This window comes from Suncus etruscus, chromosome 15, assembly GCF_024139225.1.
Source record: "Suncus etruscus isolate mSunEtr1 chromosome 15, mSunEtr1.pri.cur, whole genome shotgun sequence".
In the NCBI taxonomy this organism is placed as follows: Eukaryota; Metazoa; Chordata; class Mammalia; order Eulipotyphla; family Soricidae; genus Suncus; species Suncus etruscus.
This window is the reverse complement of record NC_064862.1, coordinates 58,573,701-58,597,012: the sequence shown is the minus strand read 5'-3', so window position 1 is coordinate 58,597,012 and position 23,312 is coordinate 58,573,701. Positions and strand designations below refer to the sequence as shown.

Below are 23,312 nucleotides of genomic sequence, written 5' to 3'. Positions count from 1 at the left end.
AATTCTTTGTAAACATGAAATTGATTACAAGAAGAGAGGAGTCACTATAAAAATTGCATTTTTGTAAGAATATGTATATAACATGAAATAAGTTAATTGCTAAGGGATAAAGAAATTCAAGATGGCAAAAATATGGTGATGTGATGAAAACAAAATTCTCATAGGAATCAGAATATTAAAGAGTTGTCAAATTATAATTTTGAACTCTTGAATTTCGTGGGATCATGCCTGAGGATCTATTTCTGGCTCTGTCCTCTGGGATCACTCTTGGTAAGGTTCAGGTTAACATATGTGGTACTGTGGATCAAACCTGAGTCAGCCAAGTGCAAGGCAAATACCTTGTCTGTTATACTATTGTTTCAGAAATTGTATCTGAAATATTGTATCTGAAAATTATATTGTCACAAAGCAATGTAACCTCAATAAAATTATTCAAAATAGAAGTAATATTTTCCTCAAATGAGCAGTACCATAATGCAATGAAATTGTGGTAAGAAAATCATAAATAGAAATATAAGAGAAAAAAAGCCTAGCATTATCATTATCATCATTTCATAAAATGCATATTCTGGAGCCCTTTCAAAGTCACATGGAGTGATTTTGGATTTTTTTTTGTTTTGTTTTTGGATCACACCCAGCAGCACTCAGGGGTTACTCCTTTTTTTTTCACACTCAGAAATCACTCCTGGTAGGCTCAGGGGACCATATGGGATGCCGGGATTCAAACCACTGACAGTCTGCATGCAAGGCAAATGCTTTACCTCCATGCTATCTCTCTGATTTGATTTTGGATTTTTACTTACGAACATTCTGGAGTACCTGAACTCCTCTCACATGGGCTCCTCTCTACAATCATCTGCCAGAAAATGCTTCTCCCAGGTAAGCATCTGCTTCTGAAAAGATATGGAATAAGGAATAGGGATGAATAGAGAGATGGACACTGAAGTGCACAGAAGCTTCATTGGTGCTGAGATCAACTGTACTGGAGTGACATAGACATGGTACTTGTCTTGTTAGTGGGTCCATGATCTGGGAACAAAGAGGGCAGACAAGGAACATTTATCCAGATAGAAATTTGTAGAGGCCAAGTCCCAAAGGTCCCAATTAAAAAATATTCCTCCAGTTACTCTATGAACTAATTAGTTTCTTGGGGCATAGAAAGGAGAACAATAAAATGAAGGTTTTATGAACAATGAGATTCCCATGTGGAAATTAATTGGAGCTTGTCTCGCCTTTGGTATGATATCACTTGAAAGATTTTTTAAATAATACTATTTATTCTATTGTTTCTTTTTTTTAGATGTTTATTTTATTTATTTTATTTTGGTTTGTGAGGACACATTTGGCAGTTTTCAGGAGTTACTCCTGGCTCTGCACTCAGAAAGCACCCCTGGCAGGCTTGGGGGACCATAAGGGACGCTGGGAATTGAACTCAGGTCAGCTGCATACAAGTGCCCTACCACTGTGCTATTGCCCAAGTCCTATTCTATTGTCTCTCTCTTTTTTAAAAATAATATTTTTATTTAAGCACCATGATTACAAATTGATTGTGCGTGGGTTTCAGTCATAAAAAGAACACCCCCTTCACCAGTGCAACATTCTCACCACCAATGCCCCCCAACTTCCTCCTCCCCCACACCCTACCTGTATTCGAGACAGGCATTGTACTTCTCTCACTCATTAACATTGTAATAATAGTTGTTAGTGTAGTTATTTCTCTAACTGCACACACCACTCTTTGAGGTGACCCTCATATAGTAAGCCAGTCCTTCCAGCCCTCATCTCTATTTTCTCTGGGCATTATGACAAAAATGTCTTATTTTTCTCAAAACCCATAGATTAGTGAGACTCATCTGTGTCTATATGTCTATTCTGTGTCTATCTCTCACCCTCTGACTTATTTTACTGAGCATAATAGTTTCCATGTCATCCATGTATAGGAAAATTTCATGATTTCATCTCTTCTGACAGCTGAATAATATTCCATTGTGTATATGTACCACAGTTATTTAGCCATTCCTCTGTTGGAGGGCATCTTGGCTGTTTCCAGGGTCTGGCTATTGTAAATAGTGCTGTAATGAAGATAGGTGTGAGGAAGAAATTTTTGAAATGTATTTTTATGTTTCTAGGTTATATCCCTAGTAGTGGTATAGCTGGATCATATTGGAGCTCAGTTTCCAGTGTTTGGAGGAATCTCCATATTGTTTTCCATAAAGACTGGACTAGACAGCATTCCCACCAACCATGTATGAGAATTGCTTTCTCCCCCCAAGCACGCCAGCACTAATTGTTCTTGTTCTTTGTGATGTGTCCCAGTTTCAATGGAATAAGATTTGCATCTCCCTGATGATTAGTGTTGTGAAGCATTTTTTTCCAAGTGTCTTTTGACCATTTATATTTCTTCTTTGAGAAAAGTATCTATTAATTACTTCTCCCCATTTTTTGATGGGGTTAGATTTTTTATTATTTAGTTCTGTTGATGTCTTGTATATCTTAGATATTAGCCCCTTATCTGATGGGTTTTAGGTAAATAGATTTTCCCATTCTGTGGGTGACTTTTGTATCCTAGGCATTTTTTCCTTTGAGGTGCAGAAGCTTCCCAGCTTAGTACAGGTAAATCTGTTTATGTTCATTTCCATTTGTTTGTAAAGTATTGTTTTTCCTTTGAAGATGCCTTTAATTTCAATGTCATGTAGTGTTTTACCTATGTGTTGTTCTATATACCTTATATTATAGTATCAAGTCTGATATCACAGTTTTAATTCATTTGGATCTGACCTTTGTGCATGGTGTTAGATGAGGGTCTGAGTTTGCTTTTTTGCATGTGGCTGACCAGTTGTGACAACACCACTTGTTGAAGAGGCTTTTCTTGCTCCATTTTGCATTTACTGCCCCTCTATTAAATGTCAGAGACCAAACCCTAATATGGAATTCAGCAGGACAAACCAGTCTTGTGTGGCCAGAGTACATAACCTAAGGCATTGGCTAGCCCCAGAGACCAAAGAAATATCACAGTTTCCTATCAGGCATACATTCCAGGAAGCTTCTAACATCCTTGAAACTTCACTAACCCTGAGGTGTTCCTGTGCTCCTTATGTAAAGATTTCATACTCTAATTTCCCCCCTTCAACAATAACAACAAAGCCAGTCCCATTAAAAATTGTGGAGAAGAGATGAACTTGCTCAAGCAAGATATAAATATTACCACAACTATATACCAAAAAAATCATTATCACTGATTATCACAAAAATTCAATTCAGAATTACAATGATAACAGTGAAAGATTCGGACGTCCTAATCTAGCTGCCCGACGCAGAGAAATGAAGAGGCTGATGAGTCCCAGCAAATGCTTTGAAATGTGCTTTAATACTGACCATTCGGAATGGCCAGGGTCAATGGATTCCCAGAATAGGACCGGAACCAAAGACCGGGTGGTTCCCTAGTCACCCCCTTATATAGGATGGGAAGTGGGAGGGGAAGGAGAGTCCTTGAGGGCTGGACTTCCGCTACGGTAACACGAATCATTGGTGAGGTAGGGGTAGAGGTGGGGCCGAGGCAGTGACGACTTCCTTAAGGGTGGGGCCAAGATAGTGACGACTTCCCTTAAGGGTGGGGCCAAAGTAGTGATGACTTCCCTAAGGGCGGGACACCCGCCAAGGTTGGTGGGGGGGGGGCTGATTTCCCTTTTCAATCCCCACTTCTTGTAATGAGGCTTCTAATCCTAGAAGCCAATGTAATTGGGGGCCTCCACTTTCTGATATTCCTGTTCAGAATTATTTGCATGAGCTAACCCTTGGCGTAATACCATAAGTTTAACTTTTCCAACCTGGGCTTATCTGAATGTAGTAAGGCAATTATGCCTGGGCCAATGGCTACCAGAAATAAAAGGCCCAGGAGGGGCCCCAGTAGGGGTATTAGATAGGGGAGAATCCCACCCCATAAAGACCATAAGGGACCATCCAGTAGCTCCTTATTTTGGCCAGCTACTCTTGATGGTGTTTGATTTGTTCCACACATTTGAAATTAACTTTTGTGAGAGTCTGTTATTCCTGTTTAGCCCTGCTGGCCCTGCTCCCTAGTTACCAATTTACCTGCAACTTCTGAGCCTTACCAGTAGAGTGCTCACCTACAAGACCTAGGAGTGCCTCCTGAGAGATTTATGCTAGGCAGAGGATGGGCTCTGTTCCCGGGATGATGTCAATGTTGGGGGCACTAATGCTGGGACGCATATAAGCCAAATTTTCACCACACATTTATACCCGTTCCTGAGGTAAATACCCTGGGCTAGAGGGACAGGCAGGACTTCTGAGCACTGAGTACCTTACCTGACCCAGGTCTACAGATTTGGTGCTGTTATGCGAATAGAGATTCAAAGCTAAATGGGACTACCTTTTGACATAAGTACAGCTAGAAGAAGCAAAGGTTAGATTACCTAGTTAGACAGGGACAGCCAGAGGCCAATTCCCCCCCCCCCAAGAGGGAGGCAAAGGCTGAGGTTTTGCTTTACACACCCATTTCGGCTCCCCCCCCCCACACATGGGAAGAAGTAGGACCGGAGGTAAGCAGTTCTAGTTTCACAGAAGCCTACTGATGATGCCCCCACCCTTCAGTCTCAGGGGTTTCCATATAGTCTTTTTTACCAGTTCATCTGGGTGTACAACATGATGAAATTCTCCTCAAGCAAGTGCCATGGAAGCATTGCCAGAGTCAGTTGGAGGGCATTAGGGCTGAAGTGAGCCCCGCCGGACCCGTATCTTTGAGGGGGATCACTCAGTGTGCTTCCACTTTCCACTCATTATGGTTGGGATCAGCAGGGGCAGGTTTTAGATAGAAGGCGTGAACCCAGGAAGCATGCTGTCCATCTTAACGGCAGTTGGGTGTCAGAAGGACGACATAAGGTTCTTTCCACATAGGCTCTAGTGTCTGCGAGCGGTACCTATTTTACCAGGACCTGGTCCTCTCGCTTCTGGGGTTCATATGCCTGTCTGAGTCCCTTTCAGACTTGGCTTTGTAGGGGGCATCGATGGCAGCCGCCAAGCTGCTAGGAGAGTGGAAAGGGGGAGGAGAAAAACATCATAAGGCTCAGAAAACATTTGCACTGTGGGGGGGGGGGGCGCCATATGGTTGCTGCTATAGGAAGACTTAGGGCTTTTATTCTGGTCTATGAGCTGACTCAGCTGGAGTCTTCAGGGGTTTTTCTTCTTATAGGCTGTGAATTCCACAACGAAGATAAGGAGGTTTCTGCTTCCTTTTCTTCAATCCTGTAACTTAAGACAGCTGTTGGGGTAAGAGGACAGTAGAGGCCCGTAAACTTCAGTTGCCTTTTCTGCACTGGGTCAGACAGAGATGAAGAAATTTTATTTTTAGTAATGACTGTTTCTACTTTTAAACATTACCAAGAGAAGCATAATTTTTGCTACCTGCTTTAACCTTTGGGATAGATAGGGCATAATGTTATTTTTACTTATTAACTTGGCGTATTAATTCCTGTGGCCTTTTTTTTCCCCCTTATTTCCCTTATAGCTTTTTCTGATGACCATTTTGCTTTAGATATTTCATCACCCTAGAAGTTTTATTTAGAGGGAAATGTGGTCGAAGGATCAATTCTTCTGTAGCTACTTCAGGCTGACAGGGGGACTGCAGGTTTCAATTTTTTAGATAGGGTGAAATTTCATATTTCCCTAAAGGAGCAGTTAACTGGTTCACTTTTGCAGTTTTTAACACCTGAAAAGGATCAGATCAATTATACAGGGGAATATTACTTAACCCACTCAGGCCTTGGAGCAGTAGCACAACTTGAATGGCACAGCTGTCCTTATTGTCTGTAATGATAGCACAAATTAATTAACAGAAAACAAAGCTTTATAGCATTAATGAATAAACACAGTTTTGAGTTACTTCAGTTAGACTAACATTTGCATTTACAGTTTATAATCTGGTTTAATTACAACTAGTAAGAGCATTTTTCACATAAGTCTACTTCAAGGAAGTGGGTTTTTAAGTTAGGCCCCACTAGAATTTTAATTAGCTACCCAAAAGTGGTTTTTCTCTCCACCGTTTTCTTGTACCTTTACCAGATATTTGAATAACTTGGCTTTTTCCTTTGCACATATACAGCACTGTTGGAGAAATCTCCATTTGGGGCACCCCCATTACTTACAGAGCTTTTTTTTTTTTTCTTTTTTTGAGGTTAGGTTGTAGACACTTGCAGGTTTTTCATGTCACTTCAGGTGTGGCTGATGAGATGGTTGGTTCAGCATGAGGATTTTGTAGCTGGCTTCTCAGCTTCTCACCCTCTGTAAGGAATTTTAGAGTGATTTGTCTGTTCCACTCCTCTCCAGGTTTGGAAGAGACTGACCTCGAATTCTCTTCTTCTGAGATTGAGGGTGAAGGATGAGAGCACGGGCTGTTGGTAGTCCTTCTAGAATATCTCTTAATTTCCTTACTCAGGCCATTTATCTCAGTCTCTCTCCGGTCTTTTCAGCCAAATGCTTAAGGATGCCTGCTTGTCACACCACCTCAACTCCAATTATTCCTCTGAAAGAGGGCTTTGGGGGTCCCCTCACTAATTTTTGGATTTTCTGTCTGCATGGGGGATTACTCCTTATGCAGAGAGGAAAGCCATCTGCTTGTATCTTGTGCAAAGCAACATGGTGCCATGACATAAAATTGTACTAAAAGGTTTCTGGGAGAAGAGAAAAAGCAAATATTACTTAAATTACTTAGATAATTCTAGAATCCTTTTCTACAACGAAATATTTCATACATTTTAAAACCATGACCATTTTTATAAAACCTCCCTGTGATACAAATATTAATGTTCTTGGTAACATATAATGAAAATTGCAAAATAATATTTTTAATCATGAAAACCAGAAAGAATGAATGCTTACTACTTCTGGCGGAACATGCTTAAAAAACATTTACACTTTCTTTTAACCTAGAGACATATTAATAATTATTTAGTTTGATTATACAGATTATTTTATTACACATTTTTAATTTCTTTTGCACACTTCCCTTTCTGCATGCAAGGCAAACACCCTACCATCCTGCTCCTTCTCTTTTCCTTCCTTTTTTTTTAAGAAACCTTTAAGTTAGAAATTTAAATGCTCAAAATTTTTCCTGCCTTCCAAACCATTAGCTAGATTTTTCTTTGATATGTAAATGACCCACATTCCCCAGCCAGGTGAGTTTGGGAAGGACAATAGTCTGCCCCTAGGGGCATAGTGAATCCCTTCAGGCTGGAGTTTAAAAGCACTTTTTTTTTTTTCTTCAGCTAGAAAAAAAGCGGCCAGTTGCTCTTTTTTTTTTTTTTCCTTCTGGGCCCTGAACACGTGGGCAGGAAGTCGGGCGATCGCAAAGTCCAGAAATTCTCCAGGGAAAATTTATCCCCCGATGGCCATTGAGAAATCTGGGGTTTGCAATTTCCAACACCCTCCATGTTCCTAGAGTTTCTTTCCATGGTCAGACCGAAGAAAAACATAGAACACACAGACAAAAACAAGCAACGAACAAACAAACAGACAGACAGTGGCGCCACACTGGAACAACCAAATGAATGCATTCAAAGTAATCTAGTGTTAGAGTAAGTGGGGTGGATTGAATTTGCCTCATTTTAGCACAGCCTTAGAAAAAGAAAATGGGAAGGAATCAAACTTGTAGAATCGCCAGGAAGGCGGACAGGCAAAGGAGGCAGTCAAGGGGAGTCAAACGAACATCCAGAGGACACAACTGTAAAATTCAGATTAATTCTCGACTGTAAACACCAACAATAAATTCAAGACTATGCCAATAAGAACCAAGTTCTTGAGCTCCACAAATCACAGGCAGACCTCTCCCAGCAGCCTGGGAACATCTTCCCGCTGCTCTTACTGATCCCCTGGGGTACCACCAGGGTTGTGACCTAAGCAGCCAAAGCTCGTCAACTTTCCCCTGCCCACCTGGTATACGCGTCAAGTGGGGGACCACACACACCTGGAAACACATCATGTGAGAGATCCCTTAGTCACAGCGAGGGACTCGAACCCTCACTGTGATACAAAGTCTGCTTCTACTCGGTATCCACGTTGAGCAAAGAGCCCATAAACTCAGCCACTAAGCCATCACAAACTCAGCTTCCCACTGGACACAGAATACAACATAAATCTTAGACTAAGACAAGTAGTGACGACTTCCCTTAAGGGTGCGGCCAAAGTAGTGATGACTTCCCTAAGGGCGGGACACCCGCCAAGGTTGGTGGGGGGGGGCTTATTTCCCTTTTCACAGCAACATGATTTGTCTCCTAAAGTCTAAAAAATGAGTTCTGATGGAAATATGATGAAAAAAAATTCTCATTGACTACTTGATGATTTCTTGGTTCAGCTTCTTTAGAAAATGGTTTGGATATTTCAAGAAACTTAAGAATATAAAAATTCGGGGCCTGGAGAGATAGCACAGTGGTGTTTGCCTTGCAAGCAGCCCATCCAGACAAAGGTGGTTGGTTCGGGTGGTTTGTCCCATATGGTCCCCCATGCCTGCCTAGGAGCTATTTCTGAGCAGACAGCCAGGAGTAACCCCTGAGCAACGCCAGGTGTGTCCCAAAAACCAAAAAAAAAAAAAAAAGAATATAAAAATTCCACACCTGACCAAATATGCCAAGAACACTAAAATATTCATTGAAAAAGATATATGCACACCTATGTTCAACACAGCATCCTTTTACTGTAGTCAAGATCTGGAAACAAGCCATTTGTTACAACCCAATAATAGATGGATGGAAAGAATTTGTGAAATATATATCACAATGAAATACTATTCAGCTATGAGAAAAGATGGAATCTTGCTGCAACTTAATAAAATTGGAGTGTGTCATGCTAAGTGAAGTAGTCAAAAAATAAGATACCAGGGTCCGGGGCGGTTGGCGCTGGAGGTAAGGGTGCCTGCCTTGCCTGCGCTGGCCTTAGGACGGACCGCAGTTCGATCCCCCGGCGTCCCATATGGTCCCCCAAGAAGCCAGGAGCAACTTCTGAGCGCATATAGCCAGGAGTAACCCCTGAGTCGTCACAGGGTGTGGCCCAAAAATCAAAAAAAAAAATAAGATACCAAATGATTTCAATGATATGTAGAGTATACACAAAAAAAAAGGATTAAACAGTCCTCAATGGAAACAATCCTGAGATGTGATCAGTAGAATTGGACAGTAAAAAAGCTAACAGTTAACAGTTTTAAGAAGTTTATCTTTCTTTTTACTCAGGAAACATTGTGAATTATACATTTAAAATATATTGTGTACTATGAAGTACCACCTCACGACACTGAGATTGGCACACATCACGAAGAAGGAAAACAAGCAGTGCTAGAGGGGATGTGGAGAGAAAAGAACTCTTTTTCACTGCTGGTGGGAATGCTGTCTAGCCCAATCATTATGGAAAGCGATATGGAGATTCCTCCACAAACTGGATATTGAGTTCCCATATGATCCAGCTATACCACTCCTAGAAATATACCCGAGAAACACAAAAATACAATACAAAAATTCCTTCCTCACACCTATATTTATTGCAGCGCTATTTACAATAGTAAGACTCTGGAAACAACCAAGATGCCCTTCAACAGATAAGTGGCTAAAGAAACTGTGGTACATAATCACAATGGAATACTATGCAGCCATCAGGAGAGATGAAGTCATGAAATTTTCCTATACATGGATTTACATGGAATCTATTATGCTGAGTAAAATAAGTCAGAGGAGAGAGATAGATGCAGAATAATCTCCCTCATATATGGGTTTTAAGAAAAATGAAAGACATTTTTAGCAGTATCGCAAAGACAATAGAGATGAGGGCTGGTAGGTACAGCTCATGACATGAAGCTCACTACATAGAGTGATGAGTGCAGTTAGAGAAATAACTACCCTGAGAACTATCATAACTATCATAACAATGTGAATGAATGAGAGGGAGTAGAAAGCTGTCTCGCGTACAGGGTGTGGTGGGGTGAGGGAGAAGGGAGATCTGGAAAATTGTGGGTGGGAATCTTTGCACTGGTGAAGAGGGGTGTTCTTTACATGACTGTAATCATTACAACTACAATCATATTTGTAATCACAGTGTTTAAATAAAGTATAATCTAACATTAAAAAAAATAAATAAAATATATTGTGTAACTGAATCAAATTCTTTCCTAAATTTAATTAAATTGAAAAGAAAGCATTAAAACATTATAAATTGCTAATAAATTGAAATGAAAACCAAAGGATTGTGAATCAAATTGATGTTCTGACAATACAAAGAGGATTCCACCACTTTAAAAATGATGTTACATAATAAAAAGTTTTTATTTTTTTTAAATAATATCTTTATTTAAACACCTTGGTTTACAAATACGATTGTAGTTGGTTTCAGTCATGTAAAGAACACTCCCCTTCACCAGTACAACATTCCCATTCACCAATGTCCCAAATCTCCCTCCTACCCACCCCACCCCCACCTGCACTCGAGACAGGATTTCTACTTCCTTATTCATTCACATTGTTATGATAGTTCTCAATGTAGTTTATTTCTCTAATTGCACTCATCACTATTTTTGGTGAGTTTCATGTTGTGAGCTGGACCTTCAAGCTCTCTTTTGTCTCTGGGAATTATTGTAAAAATGTCTTTTATTTTTCTTAAAACCCATAGATGAGGGAGACTATTCTGTGTCTATCTCTCTCCCTCTGACTTATATCACACAGCATAATAGATTCCATGTAAATTCATGTATAGGAAAATTTCATGACTTCATCTATCCTAATGGCTGCATAGTATTCCATTGTGTATATGTACCACAGTCTCTTTAGCCATTCATCTATTGAAGGGCATCTTGGTTATTTCCAGAGTCTGACTGATTGTAAATAGTGCTGCAATGATTATAGGTGTGAGAAAAGGATTTTTTGTTGTATTTTTGTGTTCCTAGGATATATTCTTAGAAGTACTGGTATAGCTAAATCATATGGGAGCTCAATTTCCTATAGACTAGACGGTTGGACTAGAGGGCATTCCCACCAGCAGTGAAAGAAAGTTCCTTTCTCTCCACATCCCCACCAGCACTGCTTGTTCTCATTCTTTGTGATGTGTGCCAATCTCTGTGGCATGAGATGTTACCTCATAGTTGTTTTGATTTGCATCTCTCTGATGATTAGTGATGTGGAGCATTTTTTTCATGTGCCTTCTGGCCATTTGAATTTCTTCTTTGGCAAAGTGTCTGTTCATTTCTCCACATTTTTAGATAGGATTACATTTTTTTTCTTGTAAAGTTCGTCAGTGTCTTGTATATTTTGGATACTAGCCTCTTATCTGATGGGTATTGGGTGAATAGTTTCTCCCACTCAGTGCATGACTCTTGTATTCTGGCACTATTTCCTTTGAGATACAGAAGCTTCTCAGCTTAATATATTCCAATTATTTATCTCTGCTTCCACTTGTTTGGAGAGTGCTGTTTCCTTCTTAAAGATGTCTTTAGTCTCGATGTCATGGAGTGTTTTACCTACATGTTGTTCTATATACCTTATGGTTTTAGGTCTGATATCAAGGTCTTTAATCTATTTAGATTTGACTGGAGTTCTGAATTCACTTTTTTGCAAGTGGCTAACCAGTTGTGCCAACATCACTTGATGAAGAGGCTTTCCTTGCTCCATTTAGCATTTCTTGCTCCTTTATCAAAAACTAGGTGATTGTATGTCTGAGGAGCATTCTCTGAGTATTCAAGCCTATTCCACTGATCTGATGGTCTGTCTTTATTTCAATACCATATTGTTTTGATAACTATTGCTTTGTAATACAGTTTAAAATTGGGGAAAGTAATGCCTCTGATATTCCTTTTTCCAAGGATTGTCTTAGCTATTCAAGGGTGTTTATTATTCCAAATGAATTTCAGAAGTGTTTGATAAACTTCTTTGAAGAATATCATGGGTATCTTTAGAGGGATGCATTAAATTTGTATAATGCTTTGGGGAGTATTGCCATTTTAATGATGTTAATCCTGCCAATCCATGAGCAGGGTATGTGTTTCCATTTCTGCGTGTCCTCTCTTACTTTTTGAAGCAGAGTTTTATAGTTTTCTTTCTATAGATCCTTCACATCTTTAGTCAAGTTGACTTCAAGATACTTGAGTTTGTGTGTCACTCATGTAAATGGGGTTGTTTTCTTAATGTCCATTTCTTTCTTATTATTATTGGTGTATAGAAAGGCCATTGAATTTTGTGTGTTAATTTTGTAGCCTGCCACATTGCTATATGAATCTATTGTTTCTAGAAGCTTTTGGTAGTTTGGGGGTAGTTTGGTAGCTTTGTGGGTTTTCTAAGTAGAATATCATGTCATCTGCAAACAGCAAGAGCTTGACTTCTTCCTTTCCTTTAGGATGCCCTTGATATCTTTATCTTGCTGAATCACTATAGCAAGTACTTCCAGTGCTATGTTGAATAGGAGTGGTGGAGAGGAGGACAGCCTTGTCTTGTACCAGAATTTACAGGAAAGGTCTTTTAGTTTTTTCTCCATTGAGAATAATATTTGCCATTGGCTTGTGGTAGATATTTCTCAACTATACTGAGAAAGGTTCCTTTCATTCCCAGTCTTGTTGAGAGTTTTTATCAAGAATGGGTGTTGGACCTTATCAAATGCTTTTTCTGCATCTATTAATATGATCGTGTGATTTTTATTTTTCTTGTTGTTGATGTTGTGTATTATGTTGATAGATTTACGGGGTGTTAAACCAACCTTGCATTTCTGGAATGAAACCGACTTGATCCACAGTGAATGATCATCTTGATACTGTATTGGATCCCTATTTGCCAGGATTTTTGTTGAGGATCTTTGCATCTGTGTTCATCAGGGATATTGGTCTGTAACTTTCTTTTTTGGTAGCATCTTAGTCTGGTTTAGGTATCAAGGTGACGTTGGCTTCATAAAAGCTATTTGGAAGTGTTCCCGTGTTTTCAATTTCATGAAAGAACCTGGCCGAGGATTGGTAGTAGTTCCTCTTGAAAGAATTGAAAAAAATTCATTAGTGAATCCATCTGGGCCTGGGCTTTTGTTTGGGGCAGACATATGGATTTATTGTTTTAATTTCCTCAATAGTGATGGGGTGTTTAGATATGCTACATCCTCTTTATTCAACTGTGAAAGGTTACAAGAATCCAAGAATTTATCCATTTCTTCCAGGTTCTCATGTTTAGTGGAATAGAGTTTCTCAAAGTATTTTTTGATTATCCTTTGAATCTCTGCAATATCAGTATGGTCTTCCCCTTTTCATTTCTGATACGGGTTTATCAAGTTTCTCTCTTTTTTGTTTTGTTAATGGTTTATTAGTCTTGTTTATTTTTTCAAAGAACCAACTTCTGCTTTAGTTGATCTTTCAGTTTGTGTTTTGTGTTTCCACTTCATTGATTTCTGCTCTCAGCTTTGTTTATTGCCTTCTGTATCCCTATTTTTGGTTCCTTTTGTTGAAGCTTTTTCTAATTCTATGAGCTGCATCTTTAAGCTATTCAGGTATGTCCCTTCTTCTTTCCTGATGTGTGCTTAAAAAGCTATAAATTTTCCTCTCAGTATTGCTTTTGCTGTGCCCCAGGATCTGATAGTTTGTGTCTTTATTGTCATTTGTTTCCAGGAAAGTTTTGATTTCCTTTTTGATTTCATCTCAGACCCACTGGTTGTTCAGTAGTAGGCTGTTTAATTTCCAGTTGTTAAAGTTTTTCTTTTTGTGTCCCTTTGTAGTTCACATCTAATTTCAGAGCCTTGTGGTTAGTGAAGGTAGCCTGCAAAATTTTTTATCCTCTTGATTTATGGAGTTATGTTTTATGTGCCAGCATGTAGGTCTATCCTAGAGAATGACCCATGTTCATTGGAAGAAGAATGTGTATCCAGGTTTCTGGGGGGTGCAGTGTCATATGTGTGTGTGTGTGTGTACATATACATATATATATATATACTAGACCTCTTCCATTTCTCTTTTCAGGTCTAGTATATTTTTGTTAGGTTTCAGTCTGGTTGACCTATCAAGTGTTGACAAAGCCGTGTTCAGGTCTCACACAATTACTGTGTTTTCATTGATATCCTTTTTTCATATTTGTCAACATTTGTATTAAATATTTTGCTGGCCCCTCATTGGGTGCATATATGTTAAGAGAATAATTTCTTCCTGCTGTACATATCCCTTGATTAGTAAAAAAAAAAAATCCATCTTTGTCCCTTAAAACTTTTCTGAGTATAAAGTTTGTGTCATCTGATATTAGTATGTCATCTGATATTAGTACTCCAGCTTTTTTTGGTTTTGTTTGTTTTGTTTTTTTTGTTTTTTTGTTTTTGGATCACACCCGACAGTGCTCAGGGGTTCCTCCTGGTTCTATGCTCAGAAATCACCCCTGGCAGGCACAGGGGATCATATGGGGATGCTGGGATTTGAACCACTGTCCTTCTGCATGCAAGGCAAACACCTTACCCTCCATGCTATCTCTCAGGCCCCATACACTCCAGCTTTTCTATGGGTTTTGTTTGCTTGGATGATTTTTCCTCCTGCCTTTCATTTTGAGTCTATGTTTGTTCTGACTATTCAGGTGTGTTTCTTGTAGGCAGCAGAAGGTTGGACTGAGTTTTTTGATCCATTCCGCCACTCTGTGTCTTTTAACTGGTGCATTTACTAATCCATTGACATTGAGAGAGATAATTGTCATGGGATTTAGTGCCATCTTTGTGTAGAAATTTGATGTGTCTGTTGGTCAGTCTTGTCTTAAAGGTAGATCTTCAGTTTTTCTTTTTAAGGCTGTTTTTGAGTCTGTAAAGTTTCTTAGCTCTTGTTTATCTTTGAAGCCATGTATACTTCCTTCAAACCTGAAAGTGAGTTTTGCTGGGTGCAGTATTCTAGGAGAAGCATTTATTTCATTGAGTTTTGTCACTATGTCCCATCACTGTCTTCTGGCGTTGAGTGTTTCTTGTGACAGATCTGCTGTAAATCTCAAGGATGCTCCCTTGAATATATCCTTTTTTATCTTGCTGCTTTTCAGTATTTTATCTCTATCTGTGGGATTCGTCATTGTGACTAGGATGTGTCTTGGGGTGTTTTCTCTGGGTCTCTCTTAGTTGGTACTCTATCGGGCATGCAAGATTTGTTTATATGTATTCTTTAGCTCTGGTAGTTTCTCTTTAATGATATTCCTTTTTTTTTTTTTTTTTTTTTTTTGGTTACACCCGGCAGCACTCAGGGGCCACTCCTGACTCTACGCTCAGAAATCGCCCCGAGCAGGCACAGGGGATCATATGGGATGCCGGGATTTGAACCACTGTCCTTCTGGACATAAGGCAAACACCTTACCTCCATGCTATCTCTCCGGCCCCACTTTATTTTAATTTTTTTAATAATTATCTTTATTTAAACACCGGGATTACAAACATGCTTATAGTTGTATGATTACAGTCATGTAAAGAACACCCCCCTTCACCAGTGCAACATTCCCACCACCAATTTCCCAGATCTCCCTCCTCCCCACCCCCCTACACCTGTACTTGAGACAGGCTTCTACTTCCCTCATTCATTCACATTGTTATGATAGTTTTCAGTGTAGTCATCTCTCCAACTGTGTGTGATGAGCTTCATGTCTTGAGCTGCACCTACCAGCCCTCATCTCTCTTGTCTCTGAGATACTGTTAAAAATGTCTTTCCTTTTTCTTAAAGCCCATAGATGAGGTGAAACCATTCTGCATCTTTCCTCTCTCCCTCTGACTTACTTCACTCAGCATAATAGATTCCATGTACATCCATGTATAGGAAAATTTCATGACTTCATCTCTCCTGATGGCTGCATAGTAGTTTCCATTGTGATTATGTACAACAAGTTTTCTTTAGCCATTCGTCTGTTGAAGGGCATCTTGGTTTGTTTCCAGAGTCTGGCTATTGTAAATAGCCTGCAATGAATATAGGAGTAAGGAAGGGATTTTTGTATTGTATTTTTGTGTTCCTTGGGTATAATTCCTAGGAGTGGTATAGCTGGATCGTATAAGAAGCTCAATTTCCAGTTAGTGGAGGAATCTCCATATCGCTTTTCCATAAAGCTACTAGACCGGCATTCCCACCAGCAGTGAAAGAGAGTTCCTTCCTCTCCACTTCCCCGCCAGCACTGCTTGTTTTCCTTTTTTGTGAGTGTGTGCCAATCTCAGTGGCGTGAGGTGGGGTACCTCATAGTAGTTTTGATTTGCATCTCCCTGACGATTAGTGATGTTGAGCATCTTTTTCATGTGCCTTTTGGCCATTTGCCTTTTCTTCTTTTTCAAAGTGTCTGTTCATTTCTTCTCCCCATTTTTTGATGGGGTTAGTTGTTTTTTCTTGTATAGTTTTGTCAGTACCTTGTAAATTTTGGATATTAGCCCTTTATCTGATGAGTATTGGGTGAATTATTTCTCCCACTCAGTGGTGTGGGCCTTTTGTATTCTGGGCACTATTTCCTTTGAGATGCAGAAGCTTCTCAGCTTAAGTGTAGTCCCATCTGTTTATCTCTGCTTCCACTTTGTTTGGAAAGTGCTGTCCTCCTCCTTAAAGATGCCCTTAGTCTCAATGTCCTGGAGTGTTTCACCTACATGTTGTTCTATATACCTTATAGTTTCAGTTCTGATATCAAAGTCTTTAATCCATTTGGATTTAACCTTTGTACATCGTGTTAGCTGGGAGTCTGAGTTCACTTTTTTGCAAGTGGCTAACCAGTTGTGCCAACACCACTTGTTGAATAGGCTTTCCCTTGCTCCATTTAGCATTTCTTGCTCCTTTATCAAAAACTAGGTGGTTATATGTCTGAGGAACCTTCTCTTGAGTACTCAAGCCTATTCCACTGATCTGAGGGTCTGTCTTTATTCCAATACCATGCTGTTTTTATAACTATTGCTTTGTAATACAGTTTAAAATTGGGAAAAGTAATGCCTCCCATATTCCTTTTTCCAAGGAGTGCTTTAGCTATTCGAGGTTGTTTATTGTTCCAGATGAATTTCAGAAGTATTTGATCCACTTCTTTGAAGAATGTCATGGGTATCTTCAGAGGAATCGCGTTAAATCTGTACAATGCTTTGGAAGTATTGCCATTTTAATGATGTTGATCCTGTCCGGCCCCCACTTTAATGATATTCTTGACCGTTGATTCTGCCTGGAGATTTTCTTCCTGGGTCTCTAGGACTCCAAATATTCTTTAGTTGTTTCTGTTGAGCTTATCAAAGACTTCTATTTTCATCTGTTCACATTCTTTGAGTGATTTTTCCATGGTCTGATCATTTGCTTTAAGGCTTTTTTCCAATCTCTTCTGCGTATGGAGTTGTTATGCATCACATCTTCCAGCTCACTAATTCTATCTCAGCTGCTGGTTTCCTTATTGGAGAGGTTTATCATTGAGTTTTTCATTCATTTACTGATGTTTTTTTTTCAGAGCTGTTATTTGACCTGTATTTCAGTTGTGTTTTTCTAATTTCGTCTTTATACAGTTTCTTGGTTCGTAATAGTGTTCTTTTCAATTCGATCTATGCTTACTTTGAGTTCTGTGAACATCCTTCAGATTTCTTTCTAAACTCCATATCTGAAAGACTAACTAGGTGGTTGGCCATTTTCCGGGTCACCAGTGTTGTCATCTTCATTCTCTATGCCTGCGTTGTTTCCCCATTGTGAAGCTTGTATTATAGGATTTTCTATGTGCTATGGTGGTATTCATTGGCTAAATGATGCGTGAGGGCTATGTAGAGAAACAGAGTGGGTTGCGCTCCTTTGACTCCACCCTTTTGGGCAGGTCAACACACCTCCAAGGAAGGCGAGCCCTCAGGGAGGGGCGGGGGAAGGAAGCCCAGAGGATCAAGTCCTTAGGGCCCGAGCAGGCAGAGAAGCAGTCCAGAGGAGGTCTTACTTAGCTTCAGTGACCCAGCACAATTCAGCTGGCTCCACCCTTGTCTATAAAGAGTTTTTAGATACTAAATCTTGTTATTAATGTTTAATTGGACGTGCTGGCACTTTGAGGAAATTCTTTGGTTTTTGTGCAGCAGTTTGGCACTCGGGTTTCAAAAAGGTTAGTCATCACTGTTATAGACAATTGTGGTTTTTGACATAGAGTGGTATCCATGTTCAGAGGTATATGGGCAATGCCCAGTCTTATGAGGCCTGAGGCCAAGGCAAGTTCAGGGCATTATTGTGCAATATGGGGGGCCGAGGGAACAAATTCAACAATCCCAGTAACTTGGCTCTAACGTGAACTCTAAACAGAGAGGCTTTTCTGACAGAATTCCCTATTAAACAGATTGAAAAGAAAAAAAATACAAAAACAAAAAACAATGGGCGAAATTGTCACTATATAAGAGAATAGTCAATAAAGAGTTTTTTAGTTGTTAAAGGAATACAACTAAGATACTCAAAGGAGATATACATGTCCCTTTTATGTCTTTAGAAATAGTCGGGGGAGTGTTTAAGTCTGGGATACCACTTTGCTCCCTTGATTTGGCCTTCTGAAGTCTTGAAAACTGCTCCCAGGCTATTCTGTATCAGGAAATGTCTTTGAGGTCCGGGACTTCTCAGAAACCGAGAATGGAATCAAACACATGTACACAATGAAATGGGGTGGAGGAAAGGAGGGCGGCTGAGAGTAGATCAATAGCAACAGAGTATTGTTTCTTCTCAGTCTGAGAGTCTATTTTTTCACTTTGGGAGGCTGGTTGGCAGCTGGCTTGAGTGGGGATAATGATCTGCTGGTGAGGAGCCAAGAACTGAAGATTAAAAGGGTTAAATGTAGGGTAATAGGCAGTGGAATGATATGAGTAAAGGACTAGAAATAATTCTGTAAGAATGGTGGGCCAAAGGGGAAGGAGAAGTATATTACATTCTGCATAATGCAAACATAGATTAAACTCTATGATATCCTATTAAAGTATATAAACTTTATGTGCGAGGGGTGGATACCCCACACACGGTTTAGAATGGGGACTAGTGGGAAGTAAAGTTGCCAGCGACTTCCTCAAGCCCACCCCTCTTGTGAAGGTGGTGGTTGGGGACGGCCTGGGGTCCCCTTTAAAACTTCTCCCGGAACACCGGGGGATTGAACTGCAGTCCATCCTAGACTAGAGTGCACAAGGCAGACGCCTTATGGCTTGCGCCACTGCTCTGGTCCCAAGAAGTTACATTTTTTTTATATCTTAGTAGAGAATCCAAGTGTGCAATGCCCACTCTGAATTTTGAGAACTATGGGTGCTTTGAGTAAGATAACAATTCCATGTATATTTATATATTCCATGTATATCTATATTTCTCATTTGATTTTGTTTTGTTTTGGGGCCATACCCAGTGATGCTCAGGGGTTACTGCGGCTATGCACTCAAAAATTGCTCCTGTCTCAAGGGACCATATGGGACACTGAGGATCAAACCCAGGCCTGTCCTGGATCAGCCACATGCAAAGTAAATACCCTAGCACTATGTTATCATTCCAGCCCCTAATTTTATGTTTAAGAACATTTCACTGGTTGTTCGGTGACTTGTTGAACACATTCTTCTGCACATTTTGAGTATTGGTGGTATACTTAGTCTATTTCTGTTAGTTTGGGATTGTTTGGGCATCACATGCAGTGGCTGTCAGTGCACTCAGAGATGGCTCAGTCTACATATGAGATGCTGGGATCAAACCTATTAGGACCTCAGGCTAAGAAAACACCCCTGTGCTATGCGATTGCTCTGGCATTGTATCTTTGTTTTAAATATTTATATAATCTTTCTCCAGTATCCATATTTCTCTTCCTTGTGTGCCTAGATGATTCTGGGTGTTTTGGTGCATAAACCGTGGGTAGTAATAGCAAATTCAGTTTTCAAGTTCTGCCTCTTCTCTTCTGCCTGTTCCTGTCCATGTACCTAGTCATCGTCATTGAAAACCTACCCATTGTCCTGGCTGTCAGTTCTGACCCCCCACTTACATGTTGTATAACAGCCTTTTGGATGGGCTTGGATAGTGGTGGATGGTGATAGAGGGATGAGAGGCCTTTCTCCTCCAGCCCAGGACCACTTGTTTGCAACTCCCCTTCAGCCGGCGGGTCCCCAACTTCTGAATAGCGGCGAGGAGAAAACTCACAGGCAGTCAGGCTTCTGGAAATATCATCTTTATTTAGTCCTGGCCAACATGTGTGGCCTATCATAACCATTTATGCTGGATCCCTATTCAGCCCTGCATTGTACCTTGTCTCTTAGCCTCTTTCCTCTTCATGCTTCTCTCTCCAAAATTCCTATCAATTTATGTCATCCCACCCCCATCTTCTACATAATTTTACCTTAGGGCAAGACCTGCCCATTTCTGGGAGGGAGTCTTTGAAGGTCTCAAAAGGTTGCCTGATGGGGCAGAAGAGGATTGGGATTTTGGAGAGAGAAGGAATGAGAAGGAGGAGACAAGGTACAAGTGCAGGGGCTGAATAGGAATCCCAATGGTAAATGGTTATGATAGGCCACATATGTGGGGCCAGGGGCTGAATAAAGATGATATCTCCAGAAACCTAACTGCTGTGAGTTTTCGTCTCCTGTCACTATCCAGAAGTTGGGGACCTGCCAGCTGAAGGGGATTTGCAGACATGTGGTCCTGGGCTAGAGGAGAAAGGCCTCTCATTCCTCCATCACCACCACCACCATCCAGAGCTCTTCCAAAGGGCTGGTATGCAACAGTTTAAACACTCCCATGTACTTCTTTCTCTTCATCCTGTCCACAAATGACATTGACTTTACCTCCAAAGATGAATCTGGGACATTCACACTCAGAGCACATCATCTCTCATGCAGGCTTCCTGTTAGATTATAGCCTTTTTTACGTTTTTGGACAATGTCATTCTAGCTGTATAGCTTATCATCACTTGTGCTGCTACCTGTCAACCCTTGTACTGTATAAGTATCATGAAGCCCCGCCTCTGTAATCTGCTGCTTCTGGTGTCTATTTGCAACAGTCTGTTGGACTTCCAGCTGCATTGTCTGATCTCACATGCTTACCAGTTTGTACTCATGTGAGATTCCCTCACTTCTTCTGTAAGCACTCCTCAACGCCTCAAGTTTGTTTGTGGGGGGATTACCTTCCATTGATGACTTGTTAATATATTTTGATGTTATTATCTTGGGTGATATGCCAATCTCTGGGATTCTTTACTCTTTTTTGTGGTGTTTTTATTTTGGGGGGGGTCCACACCTGGGCAGTGCTCAGGGGTTACTCCTGGCTCCTTGCTCAGAAATCGCTCCTGGCAGCCTCGGGGAGTACCATATGGGATGCTGGGATTCCGAACCAATGACCTTCTGCATGAAAGGCAAACGCCTTACCTCCATGCTATCTCTCCGGCCCCAGATTCTTTACTCTTATACAAAAATTTTATCCTTTGTTTGAAAGTGTCATCCACAGGTGGAAGGTAAAATCCTTCTCCACCTGTGGCTCTCACCTCTCTATAGTTTGCTTATTTTATGGAACAACCTTTGGGGTGTACCTCAGCTCAGCTGTCTCTTAGTCTCCAAGAAGGCTGGCGGTGACCTTAATGATGTACACAATTTTGTGTCCCCGTACTGAACCCATCATCTACAGCCTCAGAAATGAGGATATAACAAAGGGCCTTCTGGGGACCCGGAGAGATAGCACAGCGGCGTTTGCCTTGCAAGAAGCCGAGGCCAGGACCAAAGGGTGGTTGGTTTGAATCCCGGTGTTCCGTATGGTCCCCCCCCGTGCCTGCCCAAGGAGCTATTCCTGTCAGACAGCCAGGAGTAACCCCTGAGCACCGCCGGGTGTGGGCCCAAAAAACAAAAAACAGAAAACAAAAAAAAAAAGGGCCTTTTGGGAAGCTTCTCAATAGAACCATCTATCAAAATTCTTTCAATATTTTTTTACCATTAGACACGTGGATTAAATAACCTTTACAAAAATCATTGTAAATCCAGTTTGAAATTGCACTTTACTTTCCCTCCCCCTTTGGTAAATACACAAATTATGCTATAAAAATATTTCAGGAACGTACAAAACCAACCCCAGAGTTAAAAACAACAAAAAACATCACAATCATGTGTAAGAAGTAGTTTTTCCTAGTGTTGGAGCACATTCTTGCCTTAATTGTCCATCAAATACATACTTAGTGGTCACAAAGTGTTGGCTGGGGAGGGGGCAATTAATTTGCAGAATTCAGTTTTATGCTACCGATACTCCGGAGAGCAATCATGTCCCTTCGATCTCAAGAGCGGCGACTTCCTGGAGTATCAGTCACCTTGTCCCCCCAATCTAGAAGTTAACATTAACAGTACAGAGTTCCCGGTGGGCAGCGTCCTGGGGGAAACTTACTTCCTCCACTTTCCACTTGGGTTTTGCCACCCCTCCCTTCCCTCCTGCCACTCAGGCCCGGGAGACTTGAAATTCATACCCTGACCTTCTGTCCCCCCTTTCCTCTTGCCCTCAGGCCTTGCCTTATCCCCTTTCCTCTTGCCCTTCGGACTCATTTCCTCTTCCTGGCCGCCTCCTTCTGGTCCTCCTCCCTCAGCTGCCTTGTTGTGGCCCTTGTTAAGTCCAGTTGAGACTTTTGCTGTTTATGACTCGAAGCAGCTCCAACTGGCCCTTTCTCTAGGCTTGCAAAGTCCCCGAAGAATGGGCTGGAACTTCCTCTTCTTGACAGGCGCCTCGGGGAGTCTTCTCCTTGACAGGCTTCCTGAACCCGAAGTAGGAGGTAAAGACCTTGGCCACCTGCATGGTACGCCCAGTTTCCTCCTTTCTCTGGTGTCCCGGTGGCAAGGTCGCCGCTCTGGGCAGCTGCGTCTTTGCGCACGGGCCAGGTTCCGCAGCCTGTTCAGCTGAGTTCTCGGGGCCCACTCGCTCCTTCTTGCCTGGGCGCACTTGGCGAACTGGTCCTCCAGCGGGTCGGCACTGCCGGGCACTTCCTTGGGGGTCATCGCGGGCGCGCTGGTAACCCCATCAGCGCCGCCTCTGGCAGCTCACTTCGTCCCACATCAGGTTCGTCTTCTTTGGGGGCTGGATGCGAATTGTTGTCAGCGCGTGAGCAGCTTTGGCCGGGGCACGGGCTTCACCCGCGGTAGGCGGGTGGTGGGTTCGGGCAGGCGCGCAACCAGCGCCTTCTCGACGCGCTCCCTGCCACAGCTGGTTGATGAGCAGAGCTGTGTGTTGTCCAGAGCCAGAGCCTGCAGCTCGCCTTCCAGGGCGGAGCCCGCGCGTTGCAGCTCTGTCGGGGTGGGGTTCCGGTCCGAAGCCAGCAAGTTCCCCAGGTCGGGCTGCAGCTTCTCGGCTTCGTCCCGCTCTCCACCTTCGCTAGTAACTCCTTCACGTTCTGGCCTTCCAT

At 41.4% G+C, this 23,312-nt stretch overlaps 1 pseudogene; it reads right to left on the bottom strand.

Moving 5' to 3' along the window:
* Positions 1–22,302: 22,302 nt before the first annotated feature.
* LOC126029864 (ribosome biogenesis regulatory protein homolog) lies at positions 22,303–23,312 on the bottom strand (annotated as a pseudogene).